Source organism: Pongo abelii, chromosome 8 (genome assembly GCF_028885655.2).
Source record: "Pongo abelii isolate AG06213 chromosome 8, NHGRI_mPonAbe1-v2.0_pri, whole genome shotgun sequence".
Lineage (NCBI taxonomy): Eukaryota > Metazoa > Chordata > Mammalia > Primates > Hominidae > Pongo > Pongo abelii.
Window position 1 is genome coordinate 132,185,333 of NC_071993.2, and position 24,789 is coordinate 132,210,121.

General features: G+C 48.4%; 1 protein-coding gene across 22 annotated transcripts in view; it reads right to left on the bottom strand.

Moving 5' to 3' along the window:
- CTBP2 (C-terminal binding protein 2) overlaps positions 1 to 24,789 on the bottom strand; it is a 173,530-nt gene that overhangs the window by 122,678 nt on the left and 26,063 nt on the right. For 17 of the 22 annotated variants that reach the window (XM_024253338.3, XM_063727803.1, XM_063727804.1 and 14 more), the window contains one exon: positions 232 to 335. The exons of 2 other annotated variants lie outside the window; for them this stretch is intronic. The gene's annotated coding sequence lies outside the window, so the exon portion shown is untranslated. Of the gene's footprint in view, positions 1 to 231; positions 336 to 4,133; positions 5,592 to 11,949; positions 12,163 to 24,789 lie in introns of those variants that run through there. 3 more of the 22 variants (XM_054523019.2, XM_024253339.3, XM_024253340.3) reach the window with 2 other exon arrangements.

Genomic DNA, 24,789 nt, shown 5'->3' on the forward strand with positions numbered 1-24,789 from the left:
TTACACTGAACTATATTGCTTCAGAGTTAATTGCATGTATTTTGCTTTTGATAAATGAAAATACTAGATGCAATTAATTGAAAGACAATCAATATGATCCCGCGATTAGACATCCCAATGAAACAGCCAGAGGCTGCAGGCAATCCATACTCATCAACTAATTGAACACACATTGCAAAGGGGATTCTAGAAAACTGAACTTTTACCTGGAGATATTTCACAATAACTCACCAATATAAATCTGTCCACAAACTCTATAGTTCACACGATGGGCTGTCCGTCTTTTTAAGGGAATACAGCTTCATTGGTTCAAAACCATTTAAGGTGATGAAACCCTGAAAGCAAAATGAATGGAGTCAGTGAAGTTGAAGTAGAGATTTTTTTTTTGTTTGTTTACATCTAGGCATCCTTTAATTGCATTTTTCCAATGCCTTCGACTCTAAGCTACCAGAGGTTATTAAATGGTTTCATTAAAAATACTATTTGTCTTGCTTTAGTCACACACCAGATCAAATTAAACAGTAGAGCACCAGAACAAATGAACCCTTTCCATCTATTTTGACACAAAGCCAAGTATGCAAAAGCAGAAGGTGATATTGTGTCGTCACCGTGAAAATGTCATTTAGCTTTCTCTACATCTCCAAGTGGCAAGCAAAGGGACAAAGGAATCAATACCTTGAAGCAAAAAGTATTACCAACTGTTTTGAGAAATATGGAACTATAAAGTGCAAATCATGAGCCCACGGTTTATAAGTGCTATTAGCATAAATGCTGACAACTGTTAATCTACTGTAACTCTGATTAACCGTTGCAGTTGTCCATTAATAGAAGGCATTTTAACTTACTACTGAAATTGATTACTCAGTTAAGAATTCAACCCTAATGTTCAATAAAATTGCACTTTCTTGGCAAATGCAATATGAACCGAGGTGACGCATTAAACAGCACTCCCATTTATTTTACTCTGCATGGAACAGAGAAGGAATACATGGTGGGACCCACATCATCCGAACCACTTCCTGTGCACACACAGCTGTGACAGCAGAGAGCAAAGTTCCTCCTTCTGCAGCTGATGGGGAAGGCAGACACCTGTGCAGCAGACATGTCCAGGTGTCCTTTCTACGGCTTTTCCAGGAAGAAAAGATGGAATTTAACACTGGAGTTGCTATGTAACTGGAGAGCCAATGTATGAAGGTAGTCCTGCTCGAGCCCCACGAGGGAGGGGAGAGGCACACTCTACAGACATGAGCTGCTGCAGCCAGGCCTGACATTGCCAACCCCACCTTACAACCAAGTTTCAAATGGTTAATATATAAAAAGGCACGAACCACATTCCCAGCTGCATTTGACTTTTTTTTTTTTTTTTGGGAGATGGAGTCTGACTGTCACCCAGGCTGGAGTGCAATGGCGCGATCTCGGCTCACTGCAAGCTCCGCCTCCTGAGTTCAAGCAATTCGCCTGCCTCAGCCTCCTGAATAGCTGGGACTACAGGCGCCCGCCACCACACCTGGCTAATTTTTGTATTTTTAGTAGAGATGGGGTTTCACCACGTTGGTCAGGCTGGTCTTGAACTTTTGACCTCAAGTGATCCACTGGCCTGGGCCTCCCAAAGTGCTGGGATTACAGGCGTGAGCCACCGCGCCCAGCCAGCATTCTACCTTTTTTTTTTTTTTTTTTGAGATGTAGTCTCACTCTGTCACCCAGGCTGGAGTGCAATGGCGAGGTCTTGGCTCACTGCAACCTCCACCTCCCGGGTCCAAGGGATTCTCCTGCCCCAGCCTCCCTAGTAGCTGGGATTACAGGTGCACGCCACCATGCCCAGATAATTTTTGTATTTTTAGTATAGATGAGGTTTCACCATGTTGGTCAGGCTGGTATCAAACTCCTGACCTCGTGATCTGCTTGCCTTGGCCTCCCAAAGTGCTGGGATACAGGCATGAGCCACCGTGCCCAGCCAACATTCTACTTTTTAAACCATTCAAATCTTAGGAAGCTGTAGATTCCTAAAAGAACTTCCCTTCTTTTCATGGGGCTTTTAATTAGCAATGGGGCTAATCTAGGATCCAATCCCGTGACAGGCATTCTCCTGCATGGTTATGTAAGCAAGTCATAAAGAAGAACTGCTACACTCATGGTTTCCACTCAAAGGAAAACCATGCTCCTGTGCTGTTTCCACTGAATTCAGTGAATCCTCCAACAGCCAGCTCCTGCTTCACACCTAGAACCAAGTCACTGGCAGGAAGGACTCTGAAGAACTACTCAGGAAAAGCATGGACTCTATAGTCAAGGTTATCGTGTATCCAAGGTCAAGCAGTAATTCACTCCCAACTGTACACCACACTGTAACCCACACCTCTTAAGGAAGTAGATGGGAGACACAGACATTCCAGCCTCAGAAGTGTTAGCAAGGGAGGGACAAGCATAGCTTTTCAGTAATCCCAAGCCTATAATGTCACGAGCATCTAATAGCCAAGGAACCATTTTTTTGAGGTGGCAGAGCTTGCCTGGCAAACTCATATCCACCCTTCAAAACCCATCTCACAGGTTATCTTCTTTAACATCTTCTCTACTCTAGCTGGCAGGCTACTATACACCCTGCCCATCTCCAAGTCTCTAAAGGTTAAATGCCTTTTACTTAATCACATTTTATTTATCTTTGAAACATAGTAGGGAATCAAATATTTAATTAACTGCAAAACAGAACTTATACTCCTGATTAGTGTTGCCTGTCTTATTATGTCACAGGCTTTCTCCTTCCATTTCCAATGGTTTACACAGAATTTCCAAAAATACAAAGGGATTGTATCTATTTTCAGGAAGTAGTCCCTTTTGGAAAGGAAGGAGGGAAGGAAAAGGAACTGGGGAGGTACACCTTAGCAATGACTATAACATTACTTGTTTTTGAACGTCTGAAGACAAACGTAGCAACATGTTAACATCTACCTAATCTTGGTGGTGGGTACAGGTTCTAATGTGAGATATTTCAATAGTAAAATTAAGCAGGAAATAGACAAGTCTGCCTTGTAGAAGGCTTCACAGAGGAGGTGACATTTCATGGAATTTCAAGCCGGGAGTTCAAGCAACTGTGCTGCCTATCCCAGTGAACGACGACAGCTTATTTAGTGGAATAAGAATGTTAAAAGGCTTGGAAGACTGTCAGAATTTTAAAGCAAGTGCCCGTTGTTACTTGAAGGTCAAAAGAAGTACTTAAAAAAGACTGGAGCTACAGAAAAGCTAAAAATTCAAAAATACTTGTTTCAGCAGATACTTGCTGACAGTGCGGCGTGGACTAGTGCCCCAAGGATTCACCAGGGGATATTTTCTTGGCAGGATTTCTCTAAGAACTTCCAGGAGTATACAACGAGACGTGGAAATGACTTAGCCGATTAAAATCACCACTGCTTCTGAACCAGCAACCGCAGGAGCTGAAGTGGCCTCGGCGTGTAACTGCCAGTTAGCATGCCCACCCCCTCCAAGTTCACGTGGCTGCTTTGGGCCAGACAGGGGTCCTATTTTTGGCCTGTATCATCAACATGCATGAACTTACTAAACATCCCGTGGCAAATGTGATCTGCCTATAGCTGATGACAGGGGGGTGTGTACTCTCACACATCCCAGAAGAGAACCGCGGCATCCAGAGATGGATTTGGGGGTGGGGGCCCCAACCAGACTGTGGTCAGCTAGTTCCTGCACTTTCCACATATAGGAACCTCACAACTAAGGCTGCAGTACCTAGACGGGACCCCCCACCCCGCTGCCACTGCTTGGGTGTTTTGTTCTTATACTAAGTCAGGCATACAAAAATTATGTTTTAGGTCTGTAGTGAATAAATCCTTTTCTTAAAAACTAAATGAGACTAGAACCTTTAGAAGCCTTCAATGAGCCCAAAAAAATCTTGATGGGGGCACCTGAGAAACTCTGGTGTGGCTCCTTCCAGGAGGACTGGGCCTGCCTTCACTTGAACTCGTAGCGTTCTTTCAGAACAGCTTCTGTACTCTGCATGGCATGGAAGGGGTGCCCACCCACCCATCCAAATGCAGAGATAACAGAGGTCAGGCGAGCAGCTCAACCCGGCCTGGCCCCCCCATGCCACCTGCTGTGAGCAGCATTCATCTAACCAAGTGCCCGCTTACCCATGCTTCCTCTGCAGGAGGGATTTCTAGTGATATTTCTGCCATCTGAAGCTCACATGTGCCAGCTCCCGTTAGGACTTGAGGCTTTCTGCTCGAACTCACATTTCAGCTGTCTAGGCTCCTCCTCCTCCTACTGTCCCGCCGTGGATGGCGAGGACTCATCACCCCTGCTTCAAGGTGGGGCACCTCCTGCTGCCTCCTCTTGAGGCTGACCCTGTGGCTGGGTCACACCAGCCAGGGAGCAGAACTTCAGCTCAGCGTGGGCATATATTAGGGGAGAAAGAATGATCCTAAAGGGGCCCATGCATCCTGGAAAGCCTTATCTGAAACTGACTCATGGTTTCCACAGGTCTGGCTGAACGGAGCACCACTGCGCGCTGTGTTCCTCACACTCCAGGAAGCACCGTTCATGTTTACTGCTAAAAAGAGAAAAACTGGAATGTATCCACAAAACCGTCCCTTAGGCAATCAAAAGTTTCCCACAGGTAATGGACTCTGGGAAGGGACAAGGGAAAGAACAAGGAGTTAGCAAGAATCAATCCCAGGTTCCACAGGCCAGCATCAGTGGCTAAGAAGCAGTATCCTGCCTGTGATTTGGAGGTAACCGCATCTACCTTCAAAGGTGGTCAGGCCCTTTGAAAGAGAGAACCCGTGGAAGGGTCATCCCAAGGCCTGCATACAGCAAGCACTCAATAACTGCGTGTCATCATCAGACTCCAGACATGTCTCCAGGCTGAGGCTGTTATCCACCTCTTCTAAGAAACTCATCTCTGGCTAACTCGTGAGATAAACAGTTGACATTCAGCACAAGAATCCAATAGTCCTAACCAGGTCATTGACGGTTAATGGTTAGGCACCCCAAGCATTCCTCTCCCTCGAAAGGCGGCCTCACTGCCATCCTGCGGTGTGGCTGTGCTCAGAAAAAAGGGATTGCATAAAGAACCATCCAGAATTCTGCACTTCTGCCCCAAGCACAGGGCATGGTAGCAGGTCAGAGTAGTCTACAGTCTTCGTCCCCTACACTCCACACCCCTGCCCACCACAAACATCCAGGCTTCCTCAGAGACCTCTCTGGACTCAATGCAACACCAACTATGACCTCAAACTCCTGGATCCTTTCAACAGGGATTTCCTGAGCACCTACTCAGTGCCAGGACTGTGCCAAGCCCCAGAGGCACAGGAGCAAAACAGAAACCTGGTCCCCTGCCCCAGGGACTCAGGAGGGGCCACCGACTCCAGGCCCGAACCCAGCACTCAGCCCTTGCCCCACTGTTGCCCAAACCATGGAGTGACTGTGCCAGCATGGTCCCAAGCAAACTCTGGGGCCAAGGCCTGTACCCATGTCTCATGCAGGGACGGGTAGTGTGCAGGTCACAGTGCCCCACGGCTGGCCTGGGGTTTCTGGAAGCATGGTGTCTGTTAGGACGAGTGAACGCCCTCTGCCTCACAGACACTCCCTCGGCACCCATGCTGATGACCTTCTCAAAATGGGCCCATCACATGGGTACTCCAGGAAATGTCCCACCCTCCTCCCCACACTCTGCCCCCTCCTCCTTACATTCTGGCCCCCGCCTCCCCACACTCTGCCCCCACTCCCAACACTCTGGCCCCCTCCTCCCCACACTCTGGCCCCCTTCAGAAGGGGTGGCTTACCATGGGGCTGCTAAAAGTGGGACCCACAGAAGCTGAGCTAAATCAGAAGCCGAGCTAAAGCCACAGCCCTGGGGATCACCCCCACCCCTCGGAGGCATCCAGACACAGCTCAGATACCCCAGGGCAAGCCCCCTCTCCTAGCCTGACACTCCCTAGAGCACCACAGCACTGCCTTGGGGTATCAGTCAGTATGTGGGAAGGGGAGAACTCTCAATGGTAGGACCAGAATGAAGACATGTAGCTGTTTCCCAGTCCCTGAGCGGATGGCATGCAAAGTGGTGCCAGGGGCTTTCCCCACACACCCCATAGCAGATCCTCAAGTTCAAGGGCAGAGGTCAAGGAAAAGCCTCGGGCAAAAGCTCATCAAGAAGACAAATGCTCTGCCCCAAAACTGACCTGCCTACAGCAGCATGAGGCAGGATGGTGGCCCTTGACTCGAGGCCATGAGAAGCAGCCCAGAGGACCCATGGGCTCCCTGAATGACCAGGGACAGGCACTCAGCTGCCCGCCTCCTTTCCTGCGTACTATAGTGGCTCCTGGTTCACACACCCCCAGCCACCCTCAGTGGGGTCTCTGGCCACCTGTGTGTGAACATGGGCCACATCGGTGCTCTCCCACAAGGTGACATCCCGCTCCCTGGCCTTCCCAACCCTCCTCTGCCCCGACTCTCTTCAGGTTGCAGCAAGGATGCGCAGTGCAACGAATTGTAACGGGGGGCGGGGGGGATGGCACTGGGGTGGCCGCCAGCTGGCTCTGCAGGAAGAGGTCATGTGCAGTCCTGGGGGGCTGCTGGGGGTAAAGACAGGCATCCCTGAGCAAACGGCAGTGGGAGGTGCCACCTCTCCTCACTTCTCAACTCTGCCACTGAGCCCCACACAGTGGGGTACACGTGTGACCCACGCCCTCTAACAAGGACCTCAGGCTGCTACCATGACAGCACAGCCCAATGTTGCCTGGGACGGCACCCCCCAACCCCACCATATTAATTATGCGCCTGGCCAGCCTTTAAGGACAAACCCACCCTGAGAAAGGCCAAGCTCACTGGGCATGAAGCAGTGTGGAGTCCAGGTTTGGTTGGCACATGGGGAAAAGAAATACAATAAAACGACAATGTCCACCAAAGGGCTGAGTGTCCGATACACACTGGACAAGAACGAACAGGGTGTACCCGAGAGGCTGTCACTTTAGCATTGCTGGATTATTCCTTCCTGAGATTCAATTCCACCAACTATTGCCTAGTAATAAATAAACCATATTAATTAGCTTGGAAACAATTATCCTTTATTCAGGGAAGGAAAAAAAAACAACCCCGAAAGCTAATTCTTTCCATGTCCCTATACAGCCACGTTGGCACAGAGGCACTTCAGGTCAAATCAACACTTCATTATGACCCCCTGATGCCCAAGAGTTTCAACTCCAAGAAGAAAAATGCCCTCTAGGCAGAAACTTTACATACACAGTCTTTGTCAGAGAGTGTTTATGGAAATTTTATAATATTAAATATATTCAGCTGGTTTTAAATTTTAAGAATGTAAAAAGGCCCAACAGCCAAGATTTTAGAACTCGTCTTCCAATAGAAGGCCAACCAGTGGAAAACTGGAAGGGAAGTCTTGGAATCCTGCCACTTTTTAAAGAAAAATAAAATAGGATATGTTTCCAGTGTTGTCTCAGATGTAGTCAATTAACATGACCATTCCCCTGCGCTTTCAGCTTTCGGCTTTTCTAGATGACAGGGCCAACAGACTTGAGACGAGCTGGGTGACAAGGAGGAACTTGAAGCCCTTGCGGCATGAGCTGGGCTTCTAGAAGTGCCCCATCCGAAGTGGCTCCAGGACGGAGAAACAAACAAGGGTGTGAGATGGGAGAATGCCAGATGGGAGTCCTGGCAACAACTGGAGAAAGGAACAAGGAACAAATTGATAAACGGGTGCTGCTGATCGGGGCTGCCATGGGCCAAGTTTTGAAAGGGGGAAAAAAAAGGTGGATCCACGAGCAAGCCCACACGACGACGTCATTTTGTGAATTCAAGCTGCATTCCCACACCCAAAGCTGCCCGCAGGCCATGGAAGCAGAGGCAGCCGGTGTGAGCAACTGGACCTGAGGTTCATGGGGCCTGGCTGCACCCCCACACACCTGTACCTGAGTAGGGGCACGACAGTCCTACCTACAGACAAGCCAGGAAATCACCTGAACTTGAAAGAGACCAGGGCAGTGGCGGGGGTGGGGCGGGGGGCAGCGCCTAAAATCAGCCTGGCTCAGAGGGAAGCCTGGCCCTGAGGTCCCCGCAAAGGCACGCAGCTCCGAAAGACAAGTAGGAAACACATCCCAACTCAGAAGCACTTGAAGGTATCCGTCTCTGGTCTTCCATGGTTCCACACTGTAAGTGGACAAGGCGGCTGCTGGTGGAGGTGCACACACCCCTGTGAGATGGTCAGGAACCTGCCAGAAGGAACGGACATAGGAGATGGCTCACTCCAACTAGTGGCCACTACTAACCAGCTGAGGCATCCTGGTGTCAGGCTCCGGTCTTGCTTTCTCCCTTGGTCCCTCTTGGGTGACCAAGAGGGGTTTTCTGAGCTCCTTTCCACAGGGCACCCCAAGGACACCTGATCTAACAAGCGCCAGACTATATATTTACTATAGGCCCTACACAGGGCCAGAAGGTGAGCAGAGGGGTCTTCACACATTCAGAGCACACACCCACACCACAGTGAGAGATGGAACCTCTAAAGCTGGCAGGTTTTAATGCAAGATCCCCTGACCAAAAGCAGGATGCTGGCTGCTCTGAGGAGTCGGCGAGGGTGTGACCCCCCACCGCCCGCCCCGCACTGCGGTGGAAGGAGTGGGCATCTTTTCTGTAAACTTGAGATTCCATGCCTCACTCCACTCTCCCCCTAGGGAATCCTTAGAAAAGTGGTCAAGATGTAACAGACCATGCTGGAAACCAGAGTAGGATAAACTCTCTCCTGATAGAGCTATACAGGGATATGTCAGACACTATCCATCTCAACAATTACATATTTACTGAAAGTATTTCAAAATACTTCAAAGACATAGGAAAAATACTTATTAGGTCAAATGGAAAATAAACTATGAAACGTATTCAAATCTCACTTATATTTTAAAACATTCTTCAGTGAATCTCATTTTTAGTATATACATATATGCATAAGAGACAGAATAGATCCAAAGTGTTATTCTCCAAGCTAAGATTAAAAAGGATTTTTAAAATGTGTAACATAACAATCATTTACTTTAATTTCTTATACTTTCCTGTATTTTTCTATTTTCTGCAAAGAGCATGCTTTCCTATAATATGGAAAAATGTGAGCTGTGAGCTCCTGTCAGGAGGGCTCTGAAGCTGGGGTGCAGAAAGTGAGCTGCTGCCTGGGCTGCTTTGCCTTGCAGGCTTTTGGGCCATACCTACATTGAAAAGTGGCCCCATTTAGGATGTAAGTCCCTGCGTGACTGCTGTACTACAAAGGTGGGTTTTGAAAAAAGCCAAGTGTCCCTCCACCCTCATGCAAGTTCAGAAAAGGATGTTCTCTTGGGGATTTCAATGAAGATGTCTCAATTCCAATAGCCAATCAACCTGGGAAAGAATTGGTGGGCTGGAGAGACACAGTGGGAATCCCTCACCCCACCAAGGATCTAGGACCCCGACCGATGCTGGGAAAGAAGCACAGCCAAAGCCTTGTCAGGGCTCAGGCAAAGGAGACTTCCCAGTGGGCTCCAGCCAAGTCCTTGACCACAGATTAGACTCCAGCAGGATGAGCAGGAAGATGAGCAGGAAGTGGCACTTAAAAAGAAATGACGTGAGAACCAAACGGCTCAAAGTCCATAATCCCCGAAAAATCACTTACAAGTATGACCAGCTTTACATATCAACACCATTTCTTTTTTTCTTTTTTGAGACGGAGTCTCACTCTGTTGCCCAGGTTGGAGTGCAGTGGTGCAATCTCGGCTTACTGCAACCTGCACCTCCCAGGTTCAAGTGATTCTCTTGCCTCAGCCTTCTGAGTAGCTGGGATTATAGGCATGCACCACCACACCCAGCTAATTTTTGTATTTTCTGCGGAGACAGGGTTTCGCCATGTTGGCCAGGCTGGTCTCAAACTCCTGACCTCAGGTGATCTGCCTGCCTTGGCCTCCCAATGTTCTGGGATTACAGGTGTGAGTGACCGGCCAACAACATTTCTGTAGAGACAGGGTCTCACTCTGTCACCCAGGCTGGAGTGCAGTGGCATGATCATAGTTCACTACAGCCTCTACCTCTTGGGCTCAAGTATTCTTCTGGGCTCAGCCTCCTGTACAGGCACGGGCCCCCAAGCCCAGCTAATTGCCCTGCCCATGTTAACACTATTGATCAATGGACTACATGCACAATACTGACTGGGAAAGTGAAGTTAGTAAAATTAAGGTGGCCAGATATCGGCCCCTTGACCCTGACTCTCTCACATTACCTTCCCCTGACAATGACCTCACCCTCAACCCTTTATATATTGCAAAAGGCATTATATAAATGGGCTGCCTGTTCTGTAACTGGTTTAGATGGGCAGATCCATGAGAGCAGAGACAGAATCCAAGTTTTATCCTGCAAAGCTCGGAGACCAACCAAATGGTAAGGAGCCCTTCGGTGAGGCTGTGAGTCACCCCAGGAGAGTGTTCTCTCCCTCTGATTTCTCTTCCTCCCCCAGGAGCCCAGGTGTGGTCACCTGTACCTCCCCCTCATGGGGCCACAGCGGGAAGCACAGGCAATACCAAATGCACAGCGCTCAGTGTGGCGCCTGGCACACCAGAGGCACCCAAGCATTAGCTGTATCGTTTACCAAATGCTTTACTCACACGGCTTGGTGAATTCGAGAATCCACAGTCCTGGAAAGAAAAGAGGCCTGAAGGAAACCGGGCTCTATTTAATTTTAAACTAAATTATGAACCCAAAACCTCAAGGTTGGGGGAGATTTCAATTGAAAATGAAGAATATCCCTGCTGTGGAATGGAGCAGCTGCTAAACCCACCATGTAAAACTACTCACTTTTCAGACCTCGCACTTTTAAAAATCCACTTACGAGGCTACGCGTGTCACAGAAAATAGCATATGAAGAAACTCTGCAAACAAAGCCATGAAGAAAGCACCCAAAGACAGAAGTGAATTCCTGGGTCCAAAATATATTCCCTCTAGAAGCAACTCATTCTATTTTTAAGAATTAATCACAGTGCCAAACGACATCTAGAAATGGAGAAAAAGGCCTGGGTCCCCCAGACCATCAGCAACAAACTCCTTCCCACTCTCCACCACACCACGCTGTCACCCAGGCTCAAGAAACACATCACAGCAGTGAAACCTCCCAAACAACAGCCCCTTCACATTCAACCAAAGTGAGTTCCGACCACCCAGCTCTGATGGTCCTTGATGCAGGCGCCGCAGCCTCTTACCAGGGGAATCCGGGACGGGAGAGAAAAGCCAAACTCCAGACCAGCCTGTGGCCCACCCTAACCCAGGCCTGTGAACGAAGCGACCTTCCAGTCCTGGCTCCCCAAAAAGCAAAGGGCACTTGCCTACAATCAGCAGCAGGGCTGGCTTTACAGTCTTGATTCAGGAAAAAAATAACTGCAGAGCCCCTAAAGGACATATAAATATTATCTATTGATTTATGTGCATCAAGTCACTAACACTGGGAATCCTGAACTAACTTGCACACATATGTAATTACTCAGTCGCATTTCTGCAGTTTGGAAAGAATGGACAACCTTTTAGCATGGATGTTCATGAGGAAAGCAATTCACAAATGCTGTTCTCACATGATGAACATATAAATACACACAAGTGTGTATGTTCAAAATGCAGGGCAAGTGTGCTTTCTGAATGAACAACTCAACATTTTCACTGTGAAATTGGATTCTTGGGACTTGTCATTTTACAGTTTTCACTGAAGCATGCCAAAGCCACATAGGTCCAACAGGCCTTCCTCCTAAAGAAACCATGCCAGCACAGCCCTCACCTGCCTGGTGCACCGGGCCTGCACCACACATATTATTATTCTCAGAGCATGAGCGCCAAGAAAGAAAACCGAGACTCAAAAGCCCTTTATCCCAAGGGTTGTTTCTTCACGTTTCAATGTACACTGTGCAAAAACATGCAACACAGACGAACAAAACTCACAAGGTGAACGGGGGTTCTTCCGCTCTTTCCAAAATCAGCCAAGCCAACTGGTACTAAAGTCACTCCCAATACGACCCCATGGACATCTGCTGAGACGGGACGAGGTAAGAGAGGGCTGTCGACATGACCAGCTCTCCTTGTCACCAAGCAAGGGTCCTGTCACTCTCGGGTTTCCATGATGGATTTCCTCTTCCGCAGTGTTCTGGTCTAAGGCTGGGTCAAAAATCTTCCAGTCAATACACAGAAACCAACCAGCCATACATACAACAACTCAAATGAATCTCAAAGGGAATTAAGCCAAGTGAAAAATCCCAATCCCCAAAGGCGGCAATGCTGTAGGGTTCCAATTATATAACATTCTTAAATGACACCGGAGAGATGGTGAACGGATTAGTGGTCGCCAGGCTTAGAGACCAGGAAGTAGGTAGGACACGCCAACTCCAGAACTTTCTTTGAGCAAACTGGGTCTTAGAAGCTCGTCAGCTGTGTCTACCCATGTGTGTCGACCATGTGCTTCAGCTGGGGACTGTCCTGGCCACCTGAAGTGGTTGTGACTGTAAAAGGGCAACAGAGGTGATTCTTGGGCTGGTACAAATAGAGACCTACCCGTGCTAAAATTGCACAGAACTAAATACACAGCCAAATGAGTGCATGTTACACTAGGGATTTCTGAATAGTATCCATGGATTCTGTCCATGTCAATTTCTCCGCTGTATTGCTGTTACCAGAACTCTGCACAATGTTACAACTGGAGGGCACCAAGGAAAGGGTTTAAGGGATCTCTTGTATTACCTTCTCCTACCCTGTGAATTCATTCTGTATGTGAATCTGCAATTACTTCAAAATAAGTTTAATTTTTAAAATAACAAACAGATTTGTCATTTTTTGGTTTGTGTGGTTTAGCTCATGCTGGCCACTAAGTAAGGCAATTCCTTTCTTTAGGGGATCAGCGCTTACAAGGAGGGGCCATGAGGAGCTGGCCCTGTTGACACTGCTTACGCACTCAACCGGGATCCGTGTCCTCCGGCTCCCCGGGGGCCCCAGGGTGCATCCTGTCTCTCGAGAAGCCAGAGCTCACAATTCCTGAACCCTGACCTTCTCCCACTGCAGCTGGCAGAGATGCTCGTGCTACGTCAATTCTTTCCTGGGAGCGGGCATGACTGACTCATTGTTCTCTCCCAGGTGCTGCCAGCTGCGCAAGCCTCCCAGGGCCACACCCAACAGAGGGCGCGTTCCCTGACAGAGCAGCCCTGGAGGACAGACCAGAAGAGGAAACCAGCCCCCGGGGCAGCTCTGTGCTGGGCAAGTGCCACTCTGGTGGGTAACAACTTCAGGACTCCCTGACCCAGTCTGGCTAAATCGAAACTACAGAGCAGGCTGGAACAGGCCAAGACTGTCCCCAGCTGACACATACAGTTCTATGCTGGGCTGGCCGGCTTCCAACACCCAGCTTGCTCAAGGAAAGTTCTAGAGCTGGAGTGTGCTACCAGATCGCCAGGGTCGGGGAGACCCAGAGCTACGCCCCTGCTTCTCGAGCCTGGGGACCCTGCTGGTGCCCTCAAACGCCACACCAGCCTTTTGTATCACCCGAAAGGTCTTTGTGGCACTCTGTGTCTTTTCCCGGGCCTCCCCTGCTGCCTCCCTTTTAAGGAGAGCTGGCATACTCGATGCTAGCACTCCGGTAACTCCCTGCTGATTCAAAGAATCCGAAAGAAAATTGCAGGAGCGTCTTTGCTGTTTCCGCCTTTATTATCTTCAGGGTTCCACTTTTTTCAATGCATTCGACAGTTTATCTTTACTATCTCTCAGCAACAATAAGAAAAGTACCTCCGTCTCCCAAAATGTGCCACTAGGTACATGTGCATAGATACAAAAAATACAGATTTTAATAATACTATTTTTTGAAATTCTATAAACCCTTAAATAGCCATTTACCAAAAAAGCTGAACCACTTTCAAATAATCAACATTGCTTAGCTTTAAAGCTGCTTAAAACACACACAAACCAGTGACTCTTCCACACAAACAAAAATTATATTATACAGAAATTAAATATATAATTTGATTAAACATATTTATGTCTTTGTGATGACATTTAAAATAGAAGTAATCATTTTCTTTTTTAAAACAAAAACTCTTTCAATTATAATTCAAAGCTGTCAAACCAATCTTCTGCTACAGATCTTTTAAATGTCACATACCTTCAAAAGGGGATGGCAGTTTCCTTTTAGATATGCAATTCCAAACAGTGCCTTCTGAATCAAGAATGTATTAAAATACACCGCTGGCATTTATCTCGATGAAGTATCGCCCTCTGCCCCCTCCCTCCTGATAGATATGTACAGACGCACGGCACTCAGATGTGTTTCTCCCCAGTGTAACTTGGGAGCGGTTGGTGCCACTGCCACTGGCTGTAGCCACAGGGCTCAACACCAAGTCACACTCCTAACACCTTAAGGGGACAGACGTATCCTCTCACGATTCTTCCAGTTTTCTTCCCAGATGGCTTGCTGAACTCTGTGTAACCCAGTTTTGGTGTAGCATCAACAGCCCAATTGTAAGACAGTGTTAATCAGATGCAAAAAACCTCCAAACTCATTCTCATAAGTCAATGACCTACATATTCAATTGCTTATTTGCCATCCGAGTAGCAAACACCATGCTATATTTAAACACAGAGCATAGATATATCTTTCTTCTAAAATGCTCAGAGAGACAGATAAGCCTTATATTTCAGCCCTCTTCTCAACTTAAGGAAAGCAAACCTTGTCAATATCCGGTGTTTGGGAATCTCTGAAGACAACAGTCTGGTCTACTCTGCCACTGTCTTAGTAAGGAGGTACTAAGCATCATTTTCATAAAAAGCAAACATCCCCACTGGAACTTAAGTCAATTGAAGATTGCCTTCTTAGCACCTGACAAACAGTGCTCAGATAATGGCACCGAGTGAGTTACGCATGGGTCATATGCATGTCGTGTACTCACTGTCCAAAAACCAGTCAACAATGATAGAGTTAATGGGACACTCAGTGTCCAAAAACCAGTCAACAGAGTGACCAGAGTGATGGGGACACGAATGTTTCCTAACTGCTGTACCTCGGTAGCAGAGACAACATCCAACAGAGATGACAGCAAAAGCAGCAGAAAGCTCTTGAGATCTGGGCTAAGAAAGGGAGCCATAGCTCAGGGGTTGTCCCTCTGCCAGCCTCTTGGTATTTCACTCAAATCGGAAGAAGTGTAAACAAGTCGGTCCCCGGATCCCCAACCAACATTTGTTCGAGGGTGATGCTAAGAACATCTGAATTAGTGTCAGGGCTGAGCATTCAAGAAACCAAATAGATGACATGCCTAACCCAGTCTCAAGCCAAAGCCAATGCCGTCTACCTAAGAAGCAGGAGTGGACTGAGGTTGCGGGAGGGCAAGGAAGAGCCCAGGGTTCTGGCCTGTACCGCTAGACCGCAGTGCAGCGGTGGCCTGGGAGAGGCCCGCTGGACACACCTCGCAATGGGCCAGCTCAGCTGCTGGTGCTTTCCTGCCTTGTCCAACTATGTGACCTCAGGCAAGTCACTTAGCCTCTAAGAAGCTCACCTGGCAGGGTCGAGAGGAATGCTACCTAGCAAGACGCTGTGATTCTCGGTAACTTAAGTTCTAATTCCACTTAAAAATAGGCAGTCATGAAACTTAACAACCAAAGCCAAACTCAAAAGTCACTGGGACTTAAAAGACATCAAGAGTGTGGGGGTGAAAAAAACAAGAGTTAAGGGGCTTCTCTCTTTGGGTTCAGGCTAAAATTCTCTTCCTTGGGTGCTGAACTCCGTTCCTAGGGTATGGATAGGAAGCGCCAGAAAATGCCATTCACGAGGCCAGGCCCCACACAGTGACGTGTGGTACCGCTGAGGATGGAGACGGCAAAGGCAGAAAGCCACAGATGAACCAAAATACATGGCAGGGCCAGGCCCGTCAATCAGGACAAGCCACGTACTTGTGCTCGCACCTCCCGGCCTCGGCCCTGGAGAAGCTACTGTCTGCTCCCCTAGGCGCCAACATTCCTTATTTGATCCTTGCCATCAAGCTTTTATTCTGATCACCACCCCCCGCCATATAGACACACATATACACATCTATAGCTATTTCCACATTTACACACCACATTCACATCTTCCACATACACACACATCCAAAAGAGCCTGTGTGCACTTCTGATAGTCAAAGCCAATAGCCCATTCTCAGCTGCCATCTGTCTTGCCTGCTGCACCACACACGTGCACACACACACACATTCTCTCTCTCTCTCTCTACTCTACTCTGTCCATCCCCATACTGCATCAACTATGAACAAGCCAGGTACTGTTAAGTAAAGAAGGCTGGAAACTAAATGAGACATAACCCTGTCCTCAAGGAGTTCAAACAAGAAACAGCCAAGTGTTACATGAAGTAGGCACGGACTAAGGAGGGACGGCAACTCTGCCTCAGCCCAATGCACGTGCTCTCAAATCAAAGGCACTCCAGAGGCTCCTTACCACCTGCCTTCTAGATACTTCTGTCCAACTGCATGTTCCATCAACCCCTCCAACTCAGCTCACCCGCAACCACTGACATCACTGCCTCACTCCTTGCAGTCCCCGTCAACAACCCAAACAAGCCCGATTCTGCCCTGATCTCACGTCTGTGTCACTGGAACCAACAGGCCTGCCTCAACCACTGTCCACCTGCGCATCTGAGAGGCTGGCAGGTCACCAGGGCTAGCCCTGCATGTCAGTTCCTGGGAAGAAAGTAGAATGTCAATCATCTTCTCTCAAACACCTATCAAAAGCCCAGCTGAGATCAACAATTTTTTGGGAGAATAGACCTGTACCAATTGGCTCAGTGTTTGGTGAGGTATTGTAAATTCGATCCTAAATCAAACGGTATCCCTAGAAGGACCCGCATGGAATGGCCTCCTCTAAACATCCCTCCACGTTGTACTTCTGACTTTCCAGCAATCTCAAGCACAAGAAGCAGTTGTGGGAACCCAGGCCTGGCATCTGTTGGCAGCCCATGGTTGGTGGTAGAGCACTTTACAGCCATCACTATGCCCTATATGCAGCTCCCTGTGGCAAGGCGTTTCCTTGAAGGACACATGTCGTCCCTCCCCAAACTCAGAGAGAGCTGCCCAACTTATCTGTTATAGCAACTGTCATGAAATTTTTGGTTGCTGTATTTGCATTTTAACATCAATTTTGGCCCTCCCCCAATCTCAATCCCTATTACGGCATCCTATTTTTTGAGTCCTCAAAGAACTTTCTTGAAAGAGGTAGGATATAAATACATAAAATGGAATCCACTTAAGAGAAAATTCTAGTAACCCTCTAAAACATGCTTCTAAAAGTAATGATCCCAGAGACTTGGAAGAGCTGGCTGCAGCTTCCCGAGGCCCATGAGGCTAGCACACCCAGATGCCAGGTTCTGGGGTGGCCCAGCTCATGGTGAGGCTGCTCTGGGAGCAGCTGTTTAGAACACCTACTTAGCCAAGTGTCCATCCTCACACGGAAGCAAACTAGGACAGCATGTGCTACCATGTGACCATCAGTAGGCTCCAAAAATCCACTTCTGTCAGTCATGAATGCAAAACAGTGGGCACCGATGTCAGAAAGAACCAGGAACACACCAGGTACCAAAGGCCACGACCTTCATTCTTGACTTACTAGCCTGGAGCTTCATCAGAGAGCATGGTATTTTGGGGACAAGAGGAAGCAGGGTAAGGGAGAGACATTGGGAGGTGGGGGGAAGGAATGAAGGACAAGAATTGTTCAGAATAGCCAGGAAAAGCAAGAGAAACAGGCCCCACCCTAATATAGAGGACACAGCTACATCTTCCAGAGCATGTGAATTCCACAGCCCATGCCCAGCAGAGCCAACAGTGCAGACCCCTGCTCCCATCTTGCTAGTAGGGAGGTGGGGGTCAAAGGAGAGGAGGGGGCCCTACCCACTCACCCTCCCATCCCACTCCACCACCCAAGCAGAAAGCCAACATTCTGTAGGGTGGTTTAAAAAATAGCTGACTTCCATACATGATTGGTGGAAGCATAAAATGTTATAACCGCTTTGTAAGACTAAACATACACCTACTCTATGACCCAGCAATTCCATTTCTAGGAACTTACCCAAGAGAAATGAAATCATATGTCCACAAAAAGACATGCATGAGAATGGTTCATAGCCACTTGCTCAGAATAGCGAAAAGCTGGAAAGAGCCCAAATGTCCATTAATGGGTGAGTGGGTAAAGAAACTGCGGTCGAGTCATTCAGTGGAATACTACTCAGAAGTAAAAAGGAACAAGAGAATAATCTGGCCCAAAATGTCTTAAAAATCTCAAATACATCATGTGTGTGGCATGAAAAAAGCTTCATGCAAAAAGGTACATGTGTCATAATATACATACATATTAAATTGTATGTACACATGTATATGCTGTGTATAATGTACATAGATGTATTATGTAGTATTACATGAAATTCTAGAACAGGCAAAACTACCTCTGTTGAAGGAAAAGAAACCAAAACAGTGGTGGCCTGAAATGATCAGGGAGGTGAGGGTGGGGACAGCCTGGCAGGGCCCCAAGGGGACTTTCTGGAGTGACTGTAGCTCTTGGTAGGGGTTTGGGGGGTACGCAGGTATGTGCGTGTGTTAGAACTAACCAAATGGCACACTTAAGGTCATGCATTTCATTTGACCTCATGCCCCTTCCCCACCAATCCCCACTTCCCTCCCAATACTTCCCCTAAGTTTTACCTCAAAGAAAAAACAGAAAGAACCACAAACAGGTTGACCTTCGATCATGAGATCCGTGCTCCAGGTGAAGATTTGAAATTCAGCCAAGAAATGTGGTCAAACAGAAGACGACCGGGGCTGGGGGCACAGTGTGTCCTGACGAACCCGGGGGTGGTGTGCACATTCATTGTAGATGATCAGACCTACCTGTCCGGTTTTCCTAACAAGAGACTGAAAACAATACCAAGACAATCTTCCAAAGGAGACTCCAAAACCTCAGCTGGGAACCTTTTACTCAGAGCGATTCACAGGAGGCCTGTCTCTGGAAGGAGGAGCACAGAAACACCCGTGAGGACCAAGGCCCTGGAGGCACAGGGAGAATAACTACTCCAAGTCCAAGTCTGCAAACAGCACACGACAGAGCAGCAACCTCTGCCTGTGAGTTCAAGGAGGTCCAGGACATGGTCAGGGTTGTTTGTGCTAATGCAGGCTGACGAAACAGAGGACCCTGCACCGAAAAGGGCCCTCTGGGAAGAAAACCCCAGGACAATGACATGTGCAATATGCTTGCTGGCTGTACAGGGCTTGGAAGCAGGGCAAAGAACCCCCAGGTATAGCCCACAAGATTTCTTTTTTTTTCTTTTGAGACAGAGTTTCATTCTTGTTGCCTAGGCTGGAGTGTAATGGCATGACCTCGGCTCACTGCAACCTCCGCCTCCCAGGTTCAAGTGATTCTCCTGCCTCAGCCTCCCGAGTAGCTGGGATTACAGATGCACACCACCATGCCCAGCTAATTTTTGTATTTTTAGTAGAGACGGGGTTTCATCATATTGGTCAGGCTGGTCTCGAACTCCTGACCTCTGGTGATCCACCCACCTCTGCCACCCAAAATGCAGGGATTACAGGTGTGAGCCACCATGCCTGGCCAGCCCACAGGATTTCTAGCCTTCCCTCGCTGAGCGTCTTTGGAGGCAGGGCAGCCCCTGGCCACAGTTCCCCAAGAGCAAAATGATTACCACAGGTCCACTTGGAAACACGCTGCTAAATGCCACACGACTTGAACGCAGCTGCTGTTAAATGCTGTGTCCTATAAAAGTGGGACTTCTCAATCTGAAGTTCCGTTCCCAGCTCAAGTCACACGTGGGCTGCACTTACAAGCCTCTCAAGAGGCCCAAGAGGCTTTTAAAGTATTAAGTATAGAAAATACATGCAACTTCCCAGTTAAAATATAGTGCGTGGACACTCGAAAAGGTCAATGCAGCCTCTACTCCATTTTCATTACTGATGCTTCACCCAGATGGTGGGGAAGGTACAATAAAAGCGTATTTAGAGACCGACTGTACTGCCAGACAAGAGTAGCGGAACTCTAACTCCCAGGTTGCCTTGATCTGAACAGGTTCTAGAAACTGCCAAGCATCGCCCCCTCATTTTAGAGGGAGGCACACTGCCACCCAGAGAGGGGAAAGGGCTTGCTGTCCAAGCTGGAGAAAATTTCTGGATATCGCCTCCAACCCACTGTATCTCAAATACGATGTGTGTTGGCTCGGGTCTTCCAAAAACCGAAGCCAAGACACGATCAGCTCTGGAAGAGACTTCTTGGGGAGGCAGACAGGCGGGGAGGCAGAGGGAGACGCAAGTCTGACAGCAGATGCAGATGAGATGGCAGGGAAGGCAGGAGGCTGGGGAGGAGGAGTCTTCACCTGCTGTCCCCGGCTGGGAGCAGCCCGCAGAGCGCAGGCTGTCTGGGAACGCCATGCTGGATTTCCACTGCGGGATTCAGAACGTAGCAGCTGGGGCCACCAGTCACTCACATTCCCAGAAGCAGAAGATCAGGAGCGTCTTCATGGCTGCCACACCATGCCAGGTCATTGCTGCAATTTTACAGCCCGACTTGCTTCTAAACTTCTCCAACGTTTGAAAATCAGGCTTTAAGGGCACCTAGCCGAACCCAAAGTGTTTAGGTGGATGCCATTTGGGTAGGTGTGAGGCCCCCAAACAAGGGCAGAAGGGAGGGGCAGAATCTACAGGACTCAGTGAATAAATGGGCAAGAATGAGTGAAGCGAAGCCATGAGGTTCATTTAGGCTGGTGAATGAGAGACGGCCCTGCCTTCTATCTAACCCAAGCAAGTGTAGGACAGGGAGGGGGCAGCGGTGGGTTGGGACTACCCAACTCACTATACTACTTAATGTTCACATTGTCTGCTTTAACAAACAAGTCTAAAATTGTATATCAGCTCAACACATTAGAATTTGATTTCTAAATCACAAGAACATCAGGCTCATGTTCCTAATGGGCAACTCTGCTCCACAGAGTGATTCAGGCACCCAGAATCCTCCCCTAGCACCTAGGCATTCTCTGCTGGATTTTCCACATCCACCTGACAGTCAACAGGAGAAAAACTGGGCAAGGCACACTTGTTTCTTAATTACTGCTGCTGGGAAGCGACACACATTGCCACCCACATTCCATGTGGGAACTATCATGGCACCTCCGACAGATAATTGGGGTGGTGGAAGGGAAGCAGGGCCCTTTGGTGGACACCTGGTGGTCTCCGCCATACTCAGCTTCTGTCTCAGTCTTAGGTCAGGCTTATTTTGGAAGCATTATAGCACTCTGGGTCTCTGAACACAAGAACCCTGGATGATCTGACCACTGAATCAAATCAGAAAAGAAAGGCCAACAACTCTAGAAATGCAACTAGTAAATCCTCTGGTAACAAGTGGAATTTCGCTGACCAATTCAAAAGTTCAGCAACTGCTTTTTTGTTGGTAAATGCCAAACTCTAAAACTTTTGCAAAAACAGGTTCATGTTCTTCAAGTCTAAGACATCATGAAACCTTAGACCAGCATCATTTTATAAACCACTAAGGGAGAAAAAAAAAAAATGCCGTCAATTAAACTATGGCTTGTGATCAATTTTATGACACAACTTGAGTCCAGAGATGTTAAAGTGCTGAAAAACCAATACAGTGTCTTCAATGAAGTCTTCCAATAGCCTTGTCAGAAACACAGGAATGGCCATTTCACAGATGAAGGCCTGGAGTCCCCAGAGTTGGGGGACTTGGCAGCAGTCAAACAGCTGGCGATGGGCAGAGTTGGAGGAGGGGGATTTCCAACCAGCCTCTGACTCAGCACCTGGTAGAGTCCTAATCCCTGCAGCTGTCTCCCAGCACACCCGCAAACTCTCAAAGCCCAAGCCGAGCACCAGTATTCGCACATCCGTACAGACTGCATCAAATGGCAAATCAAGCACCTTGGGTATATAATACTTATAAGCTTATTTGAATAAAAAAACTCCACTAAAATATGGGTTTTCATCTGCACAGCACTTTACCAACAAATTCCACGACATTCAAGTGAGAACAGATGATGTACTGAAATACCAACAACAAGAATCCGATTTGGTAAACAGCGGAGTGCTATTTTCACATCATCCTAATGAATTTAGTTTCAATAAACACAAATCAAGCAAACACTCGGAAAATTTTAACAGTATGGCAAAATGATGCTTAAAATGACAGCCCCAGAAGACGAAGTCTTTTTTGACAAGTGACAGATACCGCAAGGAGAGAAGAATCAAAATGGATGACTGGATTTAAAGGGCCTGCCTGTGGCCCACATCCCTGAACTTGGCCCTGCACCTTCTTGCTAAATCTCCTTGACTGTGGGGGAAGCAGCCAGGAGAAAGCTCTAGATCCCTCAAGCTGCCAGGTACATTCTAAGAGCATGTGTCTGGTGCATGGAAATCCACATACAGCAGGTCGGTGAGCCCTCACAGAAGACCACACAGATTCAAACTCCTGCCCATAGCCGCCATCTCAGTATGACCTTCAGCATCAAGCACTGATTGCTGGAAAGTATGTAGAGATGGGAGAGGACAGGTCAAGGCAGACCCAGCCTCCTCAGACCTGCTCACCTGCCTACCCATCCCCCAAAATGTGTCTCAATCCCATCGTGCCCTGAAAGTAGTGCCCAAGTTAAAATCTCAGCAAAGAGTTCACAAAGTAGCAGTGAAACCAAGCGTGCAACGATCAGGCCAGAAACTCAAAACCAGGGGACAGGGAAACAGGCTCATGCGCTGGTGGGGTACTCTGCAGCCAGGAGGAGCACAGGCAGGGCCACCTCTTCGGAGGGTGTCTGAGCAGTCCTTCAATCTGAATCCCTCTTCGGAGGGTGTCTGAGCAGTCCTTCAATCTGAATCCTTTGTTTTCTCCATGTGAAAACAGAGGCTTGTTGTTTGGAGGGTGTAATTAGAACGCATTTGAACACAACTGTAAACTCTAAATCACTTTAAAGAGGCTAGTCTAGTCTTTTGAAATGACTGTTTTTGCCTTGGAAATAATAAGCCAACATGAACAAATTTAATCAAAGTTGTATTTACAAAGACTCCCAAAGCCTAAAGCAGAAGTATACCATCTCTCCTCCACACTGTGAGCTCTTTAGGGACAGGGAAGCACCTCATTCCTATTCAGCCGACCATGTGGAAAACTACAACCGACTTCTGAATGGCAGGCACTTCCTAACCACAGCTCCAAGATTGGAGCAGCTTCTTTCTGCATGGGTGATAAAATGTGGTTCCAAAAAGAAACGCACATAAAGGCATGTAAAACTTAGCAGGTAGGATATCAGGCAAGAAACAAACTACAGATCAGATTTGAAAAGGACACGATCAGAAGGAACAAATGGAAACATTCCGAAGTCCTGTCCTGGAGCACTAGTTACTCACTGCATGCTGTTCTGAAAATGCAAATATTGAGCAGCCCCAATGACCAGATTGAACAAACCCATCACCAACAGCCAACATGACCAACCTCAAGTAATTCTGTTATCATTCCCAACTCAAGAGGTGGAGAGACTGAGGCTTAGAGTCTCACGCCAGAGTCCACAGCAGTTAAGAGCAGATTCAAATCTAGGCCAACTCAAGTGCACCCAGTGGAAGCCCCCCGTGCCCTGCTCAGCAGAGACAACAGGGCAGGAGGAAGGGGGGAGAAAGGAAGGTCAGTGCCTCTGTAGGGACCGCCTGGTGGGGAATTCAGGTCCCTCTACTTCCTGGCCCCCTGCTTCAACCAGGGGAGTTCACAGCACAGTTCTTGTTCTGAACCCCAGGTAGGGACCATAATCCTACACCGCTCCCAGCAACTGCTGGTGACTCCTCTGAGCAAAGAGCACTCTGCCAGGCAGGACCAACTGAAGCCCATAAAGGCTGGAGAACCAGGCTGGCAAGCCCCTCCTTTCCTGCCCCCCCACCACAGCAGCCCCAGACACGCGGCGCGGGAGGACGAAGAAAACCTGACCAATGCGGGAGAGGTTGAAGCGCCCAGCACCCTGGGCCACCTCTGCGGGTCCTCGGGGAAAGGAGCCAACAGTACAGATGCGTGTGGCCAGGCCTCCTCCCATCTTCCCCCAGCCTTTCCCCTTGTTCCCTCCCAACTTGGAGAGGGAGTCAGGCATAGCCCTCCCCGCTCCACCTACCCTGCTGCTTAGCTCCTCCTGCCTCCTGCCCCCGGTATACTGAACCCTCAGTAATACTAAAACCCACGTTAATACTAGAACCCACGTTCATCCCAATAGCCAACCCCCGGGGACCTTAGCCGATGTTCACAACCTCAAACCTTTCCGTCACAGGCAGCGGCGAGGCTACATTGTGCATGGATGCCTTGGTGCGCCCCCACTCATTGCGCCGGGCTAGAGGGGAGCCCCTTCTTGATCCAGGTATCACCGTTATGTTTACTTCCTCCTGCACCCTGGGAGGAAACCAAGTCCCCAGTCTCTCCCTGACTCTGCCTTCTACAAAAGCCCAACCACCAGGAAGGAAGCCAATGCTCAGGAATGCCTCCAGGTGTCCTTTGTTCCCTGCAGCACCCGCTCCACGACCCTCTCTCCCCACTGTCCACAAGACAGCCTCCCACCTTTGTAGGCCAAGGATTCCCATCTGAGGGCTCTGAAAAAAATGTTAAGATCCCCGAATCCCTTGAGACACTGGAAAGCCAGATTCTTTTTCTATAGAAATGCATATATGACCTTCCCCATCCCATCCCCCATCGCCTCGTGTGGTTTCTGGGCTGATCCCCCACCCAGGCAGGAAGCC